Source organism: Scyliorhinus canicula, chromosome 18 (assembly GCF_902713615.1).
Source record: "Scyliorhinus canicula chromosome 18, sScyCan1.1, whole genome shotgun sequence".
Taxonomy (NCBI): Eukaryota; Metazoa; Chordata; class Chondrichthyes; order Carcharhiniformes; family Scyliorhinidae; genus Scyliorhinus; species Scyliorhinus canicula.
Window position 1 is genome coordinate 109846166 of NC_052163.1, and position 12823 is coordinate 109858988.

A 12823-nucleotide genomic window follows, 5' to 3' on the forward strand; every position below is an offset into this window, starting at 1 on the left:
CGTGCTGTACCTGTCCTGGGAGTGTTTGATGGGGACAGTGTAGAGGGAGCTTTACTCTGTATCTAACCCCGTGCTGTACCTGTCCTGGGAGTGTTTGATGGGGACAGTGTAGAGGAAGCTTTACTCTGTATCTAACCCTGCGCTGTATCTGTCCTGGGCATGTTTGATGGGGACAGCGTAGAGGGAGCTTTACTCTGTATTTAACCCCGTGCTGTACCTGCATTGGGTGTGTTTGATGGAGACAGCGCAGAGGCAGTTTTACTCTGTATCTAACATCATAAAGTACATGCCCTATGAGTATTTGATGGGGATATTGTAGAGGGAGCTTTACTCTGTATGTAACCCTGTGCTGTACCTGTCCTGGGAGTGTTTGATGGGGACAGTGTAGAGGGAGCTTTACTCTGTATCTAACCCGTGCTGTACTTGTCCTGGGAGTGTTTGATGGGGGCAGGGTGGAGGGAGCTTTACTCTGTATCTAATCCCGTGCTGTACCTGTCCTGGGAGTGTTTGATGAGGACAGTGCAGAGGGAGCTTTACTCTGTATCTAACCCCGTGCTGTACCTGTCCTGGGAATATTTGATGGGGACAGTGTAGAGGGAGCTTTACTCTGTATCTAACCCCGTGCTGTACCTGTCCTGGGAGTGTTGATGTGGACAGTGTAGAGGGAGCTTTACTCTGTATCTAACCCTGGGCTCTACCTGGCCTGGGAGTTTTTGATGGTTATGAATGTGTTTGTGTAAATATGTGCGAGTGTCTGTGTCACTGTGTGTGTGTGTGTCTGTGTCACTGTGTGTGTGAGTGTCTGTGTCACTGTGTGTGTGAGTGTGTGCAGATGTGTGTGGTGAGTGTCTGTGTGTGAGTGTTTTTTAAATTCACATGGGCATTGCCGAATAGGCCAGTATTTATTGCCCATCCCTATTTGCCCTTCAGAAGGTGATGGTGAGTCCCTTTCTTGAACAGCTGCAGTCCCTGGGGTGTAGGTACACCCACAGTGCTGTTAGCTCCAGGATTTTGTGACAGTGAAGGAACAGCAATGTATTTCCATGTCAGGATGGTGAATACCTTGGAGGGGAACCTCCAGGTTGTGAAGTTCCCAGGTATCTGCTGCTTTTGCCTTTCTAGATGCTAGCAGTCGTGGGTTTGGAAGGTGTGTCCAAGGAACCTTGGTGAGTTACTGCAGTGCCTCTTGTAGATGGTACACACGGCTACCACTGTTCGTCAGTGATGGAGGTTTGAATGTTTGTGGCGTGTTTGTGTATGTGTGCATGTTTGTGTGAGTGTATTTGTGTCTGCATATGTGTGCGTGTGTGTGTGTGCTTTTGTGACTTGGCGTGTGTGTGCGTGGTTTGTGTGTGTGGTGAATGTGTCTGTGAGTGTTTTTGTGTGAGTGTGTGTGTGAATGTCAGTGTGAGTCAGTGAGTGATTGCAGGGTCGTAGGTTTTACTGGTTGCGTGGTTTTATTCTCTCTCATTCCCTCATCATGTCAAAGCTTCCCAGATTATTTTTAAATACTGGAGACAGATCCCACTTCACATCAGCATTTTATCCACTTACTATTCCGGTTGCTGAACACAGGCAGATCTGAGTGCCAACAGATGTGTAACGTTGTTAAATGCCAGACAAACCCAGCAGGTCTGGCAGCATCTGACATGACCTCTGCAGAAAACTCATAGACTCGAAACACACATTCGCACACACTCACTCACACAAACTCACATATTCACACTTCTCACTCACACACACTCACACCTCACACACACTAACACCCACACTCACTCACACATACACCACATTCACGCACACTCACTCACTCACCACACACGCTCATGCATACCTCACACACACACATACACTCACATGCACCCGCACACACACACACTCAGACACACCTCACACACTCACATATTCACACTTCTCACTCAGACACACACTCATACCTCACACACACTAACACCCACACTCACTCACACATACACCACAATTCACGCACTCACTCACTCACCGCACACGCTCATGCACACCTCACATACACACTCACACACACACTTACACTCACACACTCACATGCACTCGCACACACACTCAGACACACCTCACACACTCAGTCACACACACACTCACACACACACACACTTACACTCACTCACACACTTACACTCACACATGCAATCTCACGCACACACACACAAACCACAGATGCTGCCAGACCTGCTGAGTCTTTCCAGCATTTCCTGTTGTTATTTCAGTATTCCCAGCATCCGTGGGATTTTGCTTCTATTTGAGTGGGTAATGTTTGGGGCTGTGCGATGGGAACTCCAGCTGTTGTAATCTGGCTCTGTTTAATTCCTGCAGCACTGGGCAAATGTATCTGATGATCGTGATGTTACAGATGTCCTTGTCGTCATGGTTACCATGCAGAGTGATACCAACACCGCTTTGTCCAGCGGGAATGCGGAGGATGAAATGATGTCCTCGCTGGAAGAAGTGGACTTTTGCACCAATCGCGGTTCCTTCAGCTCCGAGAGCAATGTTACTTTTGCATATAAACGGCAGATGGGGACTCCTCTGGGGACAGAGAATGACCAATCAAGTGAGAAAGAATTAAAAGAGGACCTGGAGACAGAAGCCACCGAACTGTTGAACGATGACACCTCACCTCTCTGCCTGCAGCCTTACTCAGGATCTGGTCTGAACCTTTGTGGGAATTTGATTTCACTGCTGACTGTGTATGATCAGAATCTCGCCGAGGAGGGGAGGGAGATGAACGAGGCAGATTGAGCCCCCATTCCACTCTGCGCTAAGGTGGCCAAGGAAAGGGGACTGCTCGTGCCCCCCTTCCATATCTGTATTCCAGCCGTGTCTCAGTCATTCGTCGAATTGACACGGGACCTTGCGCCGAATTTTACTGACCACCCACAAGTAGGAAAACAGGTGGGCGGACCTGGCTGCCGGGACCTCTCCGCTCCTGCCCCTGTCCCACCACAGCCACAATTTTACAGGTGGCGGGAGAGGCATCGGGTGGCCTATCACATCACTGTGTTAGTGCACAGTCAATTCCAGCCCCACTTGACCCGGACTCACAACTCAAGTGAAATTTGATTTATTTAAATATTTTTTTTAATATAAAGGTAGAGTACCTAATTATTTTTGTATTTAGCGTGGCCAATCCACCTAGCCTGCACATCTTTGCGTTGTGGGGGTAAGACCCATGCCGACACGGGGTGAATGCGCAAACTCCACACGGACAGTGACGCAGGGTAGGGGTCGAACCGGATCCTTGGCGCCGTGAGGCAGCAGTGCTAACCACTGCACCACCCGATTTATTTAAATACACGAGGTCTTTGGTTAAGTCCAATAAATTACAGTCACCAGGTTTGTAACTTTAAAACACGAGTAACCTTTTATTCTGAACAGTATCTTTAATTAAACAGGCAGAAAATGTAGCTGGCTATCTACTACCCATTTTCCAATCCCTTCCATTTTTTTTCACTCGCCCCACTATCTACACACACACACACACACACACAGACACACACACACAGACAAACAACAGGGAGGGGGAAGGGTGGTGGAAAGGGAAAGAAAATATTAATAAAATAAAAGGATTGGGATATTTGATTTACAGGGATGATTTCCAGTCAATGTCATTCTGAAGTTCAGGCTTCCGGTTTGGTACTTCCTTTCTTCCAGGCTTGGTATGATCTTCTCCGGGAAAGTTGTCTACCTTCCCTGCAGATCTGTATCATTTCTGGTTCACAGCAGAGTATATGGGCGGGATTTTACCAGCCCGCGCCAGGTCAGAGAATCCCCGGGGGGCCGCCCGAAACCTGCCACGCCGCTCTGGCGCCGGGACGCGATTCCCCAGAGAGTGGAGAATCGCCGCCGGTGTGGTCGGCGCGGCGACAGTTGGGGGCCACTCTACGCGACCCCACCCCGGCGATTCTCAGCCCATACAAAAAAACCCGAGTCCCACCAGCGCCGTTCTAACCTGGTGTTACCCAGCGGGACGTCGGCATGAATGGATCCGAGGGCGGCCTGGTGGAGGGGAGGGGTGTCCGATACCGGTGGGGGGGGGGTCTCCGCTGTGGCCTGGCCTGCAATCGGGGCCTACTAATCGGCTGGCCGGCCTCGATCCTCAGGCCATGTTGACACTGTCGGGAAACACGATGGCATTTACGACGGCGTCGACACTTAGCCTCAGGATCAGAGAATCCCATCCATAGTAGATCAGTTATTTTGCCTCAGCCCCTGAAGAGTCTTTGATAGACTTAAAATATCTTAAGCTTCCACCTGCAGTCAGCAGGCTCCCTCCACTCCTAAGGTCTTGTCTCTTCTGGAAGACTCTCTCAGAAACATCACCCAGCAGGGACCAATCATTGACTGTTTTCAGGCAGAACACTGTCCCTGGCCAACCCACTGGTTGTCACTTAACCAATCAGACCGATTCCTTTCAAAACCAGTTCCTCCCACCTATCTGGTTTGGCTTATCCTTCTCCCAAACACTAAGTGCACGATCTTCCGGCCGCACTGTGTCAGAAAAGCAGCTCGCAGCGTGGCCGGTGAAAGCCGGGAGATGCCGCTCCCAGGATCTACCAAGCTTGTAGCGCCTCTCGAGATTCAATGCAATCTTGCGAGACATGGCAAGGAGAATCCCACCGACAATGGGAGGGATCGTTTTTTTGGCAAACCTGCTTATTAGAGCGAGGCAGTAAGCCTGACTCTAATGTGCAGCTTCCCGAGGTACCTGAGGTTTTGGGATTCAATCCCTTTGCCTCGGGGATCTTGGACGAGTGCTGTTTGGTGCTGGTCCCCACAACCGTGTACCAGACGGAATCGGAGACCCCCAGCTCCATGCCCTGGCACTGCTGGTGCCACCTGGGTACCCTGGCAGTACCAGTTTGGCAGTGCTGCCTAGTTGCCAGCCAGGTAGCACTGCCGGCTGGCAGGAGCACTGTCAGGTTGCCATTTTTTGCACGCGATTGCACGGGGGTGCGGGGCCCCCTCCCATGTTACGTTCGGGCTGAGGGAGGTCAGGGATTTGTTTTGTGGGCATTGAAGATAGGGACGCCATTGAAAAAAACCGGGCCTGTGTGAAGCCTCAGAAGCGTGTTCCCTGTTTAGGCCCCTTATTCAGCACGAGTGCCGGGAAACACGCGGCTAAACGCGCTTGCTAGTGGGCTTTGTTCCCTTTTGGGAAGATCCCGCCCAAAGGCTGAGGATTCAGTATCCTGACAAGCAGGCTGCTGGAACTGTGAGGCTTCTGCTTTAAGTGGATGATTAATGTCCAACTAAGAGCCTCTTCCCCTGCGGCTCAGATTTAACAGGCAGTGGGAGAGGCCTTTCCCCGGCGGCTCTCACCCTGGCACATGCTGCTGAATGAACAAGGAGACTTAGGCATTGCCTCTTTCCCGGACAAACCACTCCATGCCAATCAAGACCCCCGCCCGACAGTTTTGCCTCCCCCCCGCTCGCCCTCCCCCTCAGCCCCGTCCAACATGTGCCACCCACTAGAGTTTTACAACCTGACCCAGGTGTAATCCTGGATTTCCCTTGGTTTTGGCCCATCCATCATTTCACTTCCTTCTGTGCCTCTGGTCATACCGCCAGTGGCCACCAATCCTGGCCTCCGATTGGCTGGGAGCTCCATGTGGTGGGATGTCTTCCTGGAGACGGACATCCTAATTAAAGTGGAATCAACTGACCTTGTGACGCTGGGCTCATCCCCCCCCCCCCCCCCCATCTACACCCCCCACCCCCCTCTGTGGTCACCCCACAGCTTAAGGAAGTGCAGTCAGATAGAGAATGGGTGACCACAAGTCATAAGGAGGGGGCCAGGCAGGTACTCAGGAAAGCCCCAGGGTGCATCTCACTCAAGAACTGTTGTTCTGCATTGGAAAACGTGAGAGCGACGGTTCCTCTGGGGAGTGTAGCCAGAGCCAAAATCATGGCACTTGGGGGGGGGGGGGGGGGGGGGGGGAGCTCAGCTGTTCAAAGTGGGAGTAGAAAGAGTGGAAGAGAAATAATGTTAGGGGTCTCGATAGCGAGGGGTGCAGAGGGACGTTTCTGCGGCCGCAAATGTGACTCCAGGATGGTGCGTGGCCTTTCTGGCACCAGGGTCAGTGAACGGCTGCAGGGCATTCTGAAGGGGGAGAGTGAACAGTCAGAGGTCAGGGTTCACAGGGTGCCAATGACATTGGTAGAAAGAGGGATGAGGTCCTGGAACAAGAATTTAGGGAACTAGGTAACAGATTGAAAAGCAGGACCTCTAAAGGTTGTAATCTCTGGATTATCCCACTGCCATGTACCAGAGAAAATAGGAATAGGAGGATAGAGTAGATGAGTGTGTGCCTGAAGAGATGGAGGACTTTAGATTCCTGGATCACTGGGGACCGATTCTGGGGAAGGAGGGACCTGTACAAGTCGGATGGGTTGCACCTGAATCGGAACAAGGCTCTGCAGGGAGATTTGCTAGTGCTGTTGTGGGGGGGAGGGGGGTTAAACTAATTTGGTCGGGGGTTGGGATATGGGTGGAGATGTAGTAGGGGGTGATGGACAGCCATATATAGAAGAAAAACAAGTCTGGAAGGCAGAGCGAAGATAAGACACATGGGAATATGACAAGGCTGGATGGCACTTATTTAAATGCAAGGAATCTTATAGGTAAGGCAGATGAATTGAGGGTGTTAATACTTGGGAGTATGATATTATTGCTATCACAGAGACAGTGGGTGGGGCAGGACTGGCAGCTCAATATTCTGGGATACTGAATCTTCAGGCGAGACGGAAGGAGGAGTGGGGGAGTGAAGAAAGAGGTGGTATTGCATTATTGATCAAGGAGTCAATTACTGCCGTGAGTAGGGATGATATAATTGAATTTTACAGTGCAGAAGGAAGCCATTCGGCCCATTGAGTCTGCACTAGCTCTTGGAAAGAGCACCCTACTTAAGCCCACATCTGAATTCTTAAAGGAGAGCTTTTTGAGCCAGTACATAGAAAGACCTGCAAAAGACGGGATGGTACTAGACATAATTTTAGGGAATGAAGCCAAGCAGGTGATAGAAGTGTCAGTGGGGGAGCATTTTGGTGACAGTGACCATAACTCGATAAGGTTTCAGATAGTTATAAAAAAACAAGATAGACCAGAAATAAAAGCTCTGAATTGGGGGAAGGCCGATTTTAATATGATGTGACAGCATCTGGTCAAAGTGGACTGGAAGCAGATACTTGTAGGAAAATCCACGTCAGAACAGTGGGAGTCATTCAAAAAGGAAATAGAGAGAGTACAAAGCCAACATGTTCCCGGAAAGGTAAAGGGTGGGACCAACAAAACTAGAGAACCCCTGATGTCAAGGGATATACTCCTCATTGGATAAGGGAAAAAAAGGAGGCATATGACAAATACAGGAGACTGAAAACAATGGATGCCCCAGAGGAGTAAGGAAAGTTCAAAGGCGGTACTTATGAAGAAAATTAGGTGAGCAAAGAGGGAGCATGATGAAACACTGGCAGACAAAAGAGAAAATGCCACGGTGTTTTTTAAGTATATTACAGGCAAGAGAGTAAGCAGGGAGAGAGTAGAGCCCATTAGGGACCAAGGTGGCAATGGAGCCGCTAGACATAGGTAAGGTTTTAAATAAGTATTTTGCATGTGTCCACTATCAAGAAGGACGATGTAGGTATAACAATCAGGGAGAGGCCCTGTGATATAATTGTACAGGTTAGCATTGAGAGGAAGGTGTTATTAGCGGTTTTAGCGGCCTTAAAAACAGATAAACCCCCAGGCCCAGTTGAGATGTATCCCAGGCTGCTGAACAAGGCAAGGGAAGAAATTGCAGAGGCTCTGGTGCTAATTTTCTAATTCTCTCTGGCCGGTAGAGAGGTGCCAGAAGACTGGAGGACAGCTAATGTGGTACCATTATTCAAGAAAGGAAGTAGGGGAAAAAATAGATAATTACAGGCATGTCAGTCTCACATCAGTGGTGGGGAAATTATCGGAAAACATTCTGAGGGACAGAATTCACCTCCACTTGGAGAAGCAAGGATTAATCAAGGATTTGCCGGGGGCGGGGGGAAATCATGTCTCACAAGTTTTATTCAATTTTTCAAAGAGGTGACTAGTTGAGGGCAGAGCAGTTGCTGTAGTCTACATGGACTTCAATAAGGCTTAGATTGGCTTAATTGGCTCAGTGGCAAGAGGCAGATGGTAATGGTCAAAGGTTTTTTTGTGACTGGCAGCATGCATCCAGTGGTGTACCGCAGGGATCAGTGCTGTGTCCCTTACTGCTTGTAACGTACATTAATGATTTAGACTTGAATATAGGAGGTAACCCAGGGCAGCACGGTAGCGCAAGTGGATTTCACTGTGGCTTCACAGCGCCAGGGTCACAGGTTCGATTCCCCGCTGGGTCACTGTCTGTGCGGAGTCTGCACGTTCTCCCCGTGTCTGCGTGGGTTTCCTCCGGGTGCTCCGGTTTCCTCCCGCAGTCCAAAGACGTGCAGGTTAGGTGGATTGGTCATGATAAATTGTGCTTAGTGACCAAAAAAAGTTGAGGAGGGGTTATTGGGTTACGGGGATATGAGGGCTTAAGTGGGTCGGTGCCGACTCGATGGGCTGAATGGCCTCCTTCTGCACTGTATGTTCTATGTTAGTTTGCAGGTGACACAAAATTGGTGGTGTAAATAGTGAGGAAAAAAAGCTTTAGATTACAGAACGATATTCATACCCATTTCAAAGACAGTTGATCCTTTAATAGATCTTCAACTTGTCAATTAAGCTGTGAACTCAGAACACTCCCTACCCCCACCACCACCACCTCACTCCCCGCTACCATTACCACCCTCGCTGACATTGTATCTTTTGGAAATGAGCCAAACAGTGATAAAGGGTACTGAGGGAAATGTCAACAAATAGCCATTAAAATTGCTAGAACACAGTTTTTTTTTTAACTGCCACAAATACCAACAGCTGATGTATTTTGCTATTTTAAATGGATGGGGGTTTAAATAACTTCAGATCATGAAAGTTAAACAGACCTTATCCACCCTTCAAGAGCAATTGCCTCTACCTCATACATTTGTGATTCCCACGCTGTGGGTTGTGGCCTTTATAACAGCCAAAATAGTGTCTGTTTGAACTGAACGCGGAGTTCAAAAAGCCCTGCTGAGTTCTGGCTTCCCTCAGGTGTGAATCATGTCCCGCCCTCGGTCCCCTACCAACAATAATTGGATCTGTTAGAAATGGAGTTGGGACTCCCATATCCAGGCCGCACCCGAATCCATGGAAATCCGTCCAGTGACTCCTCACCTGAATTGTCCAAATCTATTACGTACTCTCTTTAATATTCGCACCCGTCGTCCCACACTCATTATCAAAGAGCATCCCTTCATCACTTGGGTTGAGGGGATAGTTTGGGATTAAGCCCTGCCACCTATGTGGGTCACGGGTTGTGACCGGTTATGTTAATTCATTTTTAAGAAATGTTAGTTCTCGGAAAGTGTGAATCATTTCAGTGGTTCAAAGTTTAGACGCAACTGAAAGTTAAAATAAAGAATGTGAAAACCATCCTTCTTTCAGAACATGGAATCAACGCTGTGGTCGAGGCTCGTGGTTTGACCTACTTAATGAGTTAAGCTGATCAGCATCTCTCTGTCCCCGTATCTCTTCCTCTTTTGTCATTAAATCTGTTCCTCTCTCCGTACACCTCTCCTTAAAAATTAAGAGAAAGAAACATAATAAACCGACTGGTTTAATATCTGTTGTGGTGACGGTATTGCAATTTGTAATTGAGGACAAAGTGACTAGGCACTAAAGTGATTTGGGGCCGATTAAAGAGAGACAACAGAGATTTGTAAAGGTGAGCTATGCATGAGGAACCCGACTGAATTTCTGGAAGAACGTAACTGAAGTGGCCCAGGGAGTATCGATAGATAGAAAGAAATAGAAAATGCTGAGGTCTGAAAAGGTCTGGCAAGCATCTGTGGAGAGAGAAACAGAGGTAATGTTTCGAGTCCATATGGCCCTTCTGCAGAACTGATGAGGGATGGAAATGTGAGGAATTGTACAGTTGGCGAGGCGGCTGGGGGGTGTGGGACAGAATAGAAGCAGAGGGATAGGTAGGAGCAAGGGAGAGATTGAAAATGAAAATGAAAATCGCTTATTGTCACGAGTAGGCTTCAATGAAGTTCCTGTGAAAAGCCCCTAGTCGCCACATTCCGGCGCCTGTCCGGGGAGGCTGGTACGGGAATCGAACCGTGCTGCTGGCCTGCTTTAAAAGCCAGCGATTTAGCTCGGTGAAGGTATCACGGGCACAAGACAAAGTGGGCGGGTGTTAATGGTGCAATGAAGGGCTGAAGAGTGCTAACAGTGGCAGAAGATAAGATAGCAGAATGTGTTAATCAGGGAACAGAGTTCAGTGCTCAGGGGGAGCAACACTGAACAGCAAGGGCCAGTGGCCATGTGGGGGAGGGCGGGGGTTGTGTTGGGGCAAAGCAAGGGAACCAAAAATAGAAAAATCAGAAAGTTGGCAGGGAAAGTGCAGTCTAAAGTTCTTGAACTCAATGTCGAGTCCGGAAGGCTGTAACGCGTCGAATCGGAAGACGAGGTGCAGTTCTTCCAGTTTGCGCCGGGCTTCACCGGAACATTGCAGCAGGCCAAGGACGGACATGTGGGCACGCGAGCAAGATGCTGAGTTCAAATGGCAAGCAGCCGAAAGGTTAGGGTCATGCTTGCAGACAGAGAGCAAGTGTTCCGCCAAGCGGTCACCCAGTCTGCATTTAGCCTCATGCCATACCTTCCTAATTGCACTGCTGCATCTGCATACTAACATTCTGGAGAAGAGTCGGATGGGTTTGAAACATTACCTCTTCTTTCTCTCTCCACAGATGCTGCCAGACCTTCCGTGTTTGTCCAGCATTTTCTGTTTTTATTGCCAGCATTCGCAGTATTTTGCTTTTAATTTGAATGTCCATAGATGTCGTTTATATGAGCTGCCGAAAGGCAATCAAAATGTCTCCACATAAGAGCCTGTTAGATCAAATTTAAACTCATGGAGTTCAGATAGAACATACAGTGCAGAAGGAGGCCATTCGGCCCATCGAGTCTGCACCGACCCACTTAAGCCCTCATTTCCACCCTATCCCCATAACTCAATAACCCCTCCTCACCTTTTTGGTCACTAAGGGCAATTTCTCATGGTCAATTCACCTAACCTGCACATCTTTGGACTGTGGGAGGAAACCGGAGCACCCGGAGGAAACCCACACAGACACTGGGAGACCGTGCAGACTCCGCACAGACAGTGACCCAGCGGGGAATCGAACCTGGGACCCTGGCACTGTGAAGCCACAGTGCTATCCACTTGTGCTCCCGTGCTGTCCTGGAATTGACCTGGTTAATTACATGGTAAAAGACAGCAGGGGGGATTTTACGAAGGGGTCAGGGATCTCACCTGCTGGCTGGAGATCTGACGAGAGACCCATGTTGCCTTCCCCAGGAAGGCCCACTATTAGTAGATTAGGCAGCTATTCGCGGCCTCTCCACGAGATAAAGGGCCCCTGGGGTCAAAATCCTGCCCACCACAAGTTGCTGGCCAATCAGAGGCCAACAGCTCTTTGTTTTCACAGTCTCACCATGGAGTCAGTAGCTACTGCGGGAATGACAGCCACTGAAGACCAAGTCTTCATGGCGTGAGGGGTTTTGTGGGATGAGGGTTGCAAGAGAGGGCTGTCTTTCCCCCTGTCCATGTTTCTCGATACCAGGTCCCTCGATCAGGCTCCAAGTGCCATTGAATGAGGGGCCCCATCCCTCACCCCCATAAAGCCCCCCGCTCCGCACCCCTTGTCATGCTTCCCCTGTGGTCACAAGCCTGCCTATGATTCAATTAATTTCAAAGGCGGTAGGGTCGAGACTCTTAAATGGTTATTAATTTCCCACTTAAGGCCGCAATTGGTGATGGGAGGAGGAATCCCACCAAGTGCTTTCCCATCCCAGACTTAATTCTGGTGGAGGTGGGGAAGCAGAAGGGTGCCTCAAGAGGGAGCATAGAATTCCCCTCCAGAGAATATACCGCTGAAATGGTGATGAGATATGTCCTACATGGGACAGCGTTGAAGCCTCAGCTAGTCCCTATACTTATTAACAACTTAAATATCACAAAAGAGGACCACAGAATCAGGTTTTCCAATTCCACAAAGATTGGTGGAACATTAGAAATAGTAACAGGAGAGGGCGGCATGTGGCGCAGTGGTTAGCACTGGGACTTCAGCGCTGAGGACCTGGGTTCGAATCCCGGCTCCGTGTCACTGTCCGTGTGGAGTTTCCACATTCTCCCCGTGTCTGCGTGGGTCTCACTCCCACAACCCAAAGATGTACAGGGGATTGGCCAGGCTAAATTGCCCCTTTATTGGGAAAAAATAAATAATTGGGTACGCTAAATTTAAAACAAAAATAAATAGTAACAGGAGTAGGCCACACCGCCATCAAGGTTGCTCCGCTATTCAATATGATCATGGCTGTTCTTGGGCGCCAACTCCACTTTCCCACCAGTCCCCAAATCCTTTAATTCCCTGAAATATCAAACATCTGTATATTCCACGCTAAATATAGTCAATGACGGATCATCCACAACCTGCTGGGCTGGTGAATTCCAAAAATATTCTCTTTTTCTATTCTTGTGACCTAATTGAATAACTTTGAACTTATATTCTACATTTTGCTCCATATTGCTCACTCACTTAACCTGCCTATATCTCATACAGCCTCTATGTGTTCTCCCCACAGCTTACATTCCTACCTCGTATGGCATCATCATCAATATAGATTTTT